The 2,643-nt window shown below is 39.8% G+C and overlaps 1 long non-coding RNA gene across 1 annotated transcript; it reads right to left on the minus strand.

Moving 5' to 3' along the window:
* Positions 1–444: 444 nt before the first annotated feature.
* On the minus strand, positions 445–2,414 carry LOC139573914 (uncharacterized). The gene is made up of 2 exons (XR_011674674.1): positions 2,132–2,414; positions 445–1,659 (listed from the first exon to the last, which is right to left on the minus strand). It is a non-coding gene; the product is annotated as an uncharacterized lncRNA (long non-coding RNA).
* Between the last annotated feature and the right edge of the window lie 229 nt (positions 2,415–2,643).

Raw genomic sequence — 2,643 nt, forward strand, 5'->3', positions numbered from 1 at the left:
GAATAAGAAAAGGTATAAATATAAAATACAAATGTGTATAGATTGTTTATTTGTTTTTCGCATTCAGTTTCACACTTGCGACCCCAAATCTTTCGCACCGCGTTACTGTAGCGCATCCGATCCATGTTGATTGACAGTTTTCTGGTCCAATCAGAGGGTCGAGTGTGCGTTTCACTAGCCAATCCGTTTTTTGGAAGTGCGATACTGTCTCTGGGTGGAGAGTAGCCTAACCCATGGAGACTGTGCCACAAAATGAGTAGGCAGTGACAAAACGTTACAAAACCTGGCCAGATCATTTCAAATCATCAGTCTCAAATCTAAGTCATGTGACATCTCCTTAGTTCTCGGACTGAATTATTTACATGCTTTAAATATTGAACATGTTTTTTCAATGGCATCAAACTCAGAAACATAGCTAAGTAGGGATAAGACTATGGCAACAGATTTGGTGTGTTGATTATTTATTTTTTGCCATCAGGTGTGCACATTACAAAGATCAGAGGTATAAAAAAAGTACAGTAATGTAGGCATATGGAAAATGTTTTGGCTCTTGTGATCACTGGAGGAAATGGTCAAAACAGATGTGACATGACATTACAACATATGAACAAACAAACTATCTTTATGCACAGACAGGTGTAAGATACGCCTCTGAAATATTGACCTTATTTGATTTATTTGACAAAGACAACACACATTGATCAAGACATATTTCCATCTGCAGTCCCTGGGAAAGTGGTTACAAACATGTAAAAGACAACACACACAAAATAGCCATAGATATCCTATAATTAACCATAACATAGTGTTCTATTTTGTTATAGTGTAATTATATGGCAATAGCATATGGCATATTATAATATTATATGGCAATAGAATATAAAAAGCATCAGGATGTAACTTTTTCATAACAGCTGTTGCCCTTTCCCCACACAAGGTGCTGTCATATATTCTCCCTCTCGTGGGTAATCCTTATGTGCCTTCCAAGGGAGTTCATCCATTTGAAGGATTTGCCACAATAATTACACCTAAACGGTTTTCCGTCAGTGTGAATTGTCTGATGCCTATTCAATGCGCTTGTTGTCATAAAGCATTTTCTACATATAGGACACTTATATGGTCTCTCCCCTGTGTGACTCCTCACGTGCGCTTTCAGATGATGAATATTGCTGAAACATTTGTCACAAACACGGCATTGCCATGGCTTCTCTCGGTTTTCCTGACTTTGTATTTGGTAAAGATATGAGGACTGAGCTGCTGGGTTCTCTCCGTCTTCCTCACTTTCTATTTGGTGAAGGTATGAGGACTGACTTGGGTTCTCACTGTTTGTCTCACTTTGTATTTGGTCAAGATGTGATGAATGAGTTGGGTTCTCTCTGCTTTCCTCACTTTGTACATGGTGAAGATGTGATGAATGAGTTGGGTTCTGAATCGGATCATAGTTACTTTTCAAACAGGAAGGACTGAATGTGAAGTCTTTGGTACCAGACTCTAGCCATTGAAGTTGCTCTTCCCTCCGACTGGTCCGGAGTTCCTCCTGCTCCTTTTTAATCTGTGTGGCCTCTGGACCATCCTGTTCCAGACTTGGGCTCCACTGCTGCTCACAGTGCTGCTGCTCAGGGGGAAGATCCTCGTCAGAGACAGTCAGCGGCTGGGGGTCTGAGGGAGAATGGATAAAAAAATATCAAATTACATGATGAAAGCAATACATATAAGCAGTAATAAGTAGAAAACAAAGACACGCCAAGTCTGGATTCAAACCACAGCCGGGATTCGAACACCTGCCACTCATGGCTTATGCATCCTCCCACCCCATGGGAGGACGCATAAGATTGTCCCAAGATTGTCTTTTGATTCTTACTTTTGTAAAACCTACAGCATAGTGAGCATGCAGAGTTGAAGCAGGCCAGGCAAACCTGCATCTTTTTGGGGTCTGACAAAACATGTAGAATGCAGGTAGCTAGCTGAATTAGTTCTCGAGAATCCAAGGGGCAATGCTGGCAATGCAATTTGAGTCAGAAGGGCAAATATTAATGAGCTTCACATCAATCAGTACTAGCTAGATGCAGTAATATCAAAGCTGTATAAGCTAGCTAGCTAGTGCCCATAAGCGTTGTAAAAAGTCACAAACCTGTTTTTTGTAACCTTAACATCCCCCGTAGACGGCTGTTCTCCTCTTTCGTTCGGGACACTTCTTCCTGGTACTCTACAATTGTCTTTTCAATTGTCCCAAATATCTCATCAGCAGCAGCTGTCAATCTTTCGTTGAGAAACAATCTCAGCAACTCTATTTTTGACATTTTGAGGAATGCTAGTCGAGTAGCTACCCCAAGTAACATAAACAAAGCAGTGTGAGGTTATTACTTCCGGTCACGTGTTTTTCTCTCACGATTTTCTAAATAAAAGTCCCGTCGAGCACTCTGAAATGGGATAAACTGAAATAAGATATGAAAATTGCATTATTAAATTGAAATTGGATTAAGTAATAATTCATGCTTCCATAAAAAATTCTGAGAAAGACAAAACTATTTAATAACTATACATGTTTATAACTATATAGGCTATGCTATGTAACATATTTTGAGAAAACTTATAAATCTATTGATAGATTGGCGCAGCGGTCTAAGGAACAGCATCTCTGTG

This window comes from Salvelinus alpinus, chromosome 4 (assembly GCF_045679555.1).
Source record: "Salvelinus alpinus chromosome 4, SLU_Salpinus.1, whole genome shotgun sequence".
Lineage (NCBI taxonomy): Eukaryota > Metazoa > Chordata > Actinopteri > Salmoniformes > Salmonidae > Salvelinus > Salvelinus alpinus.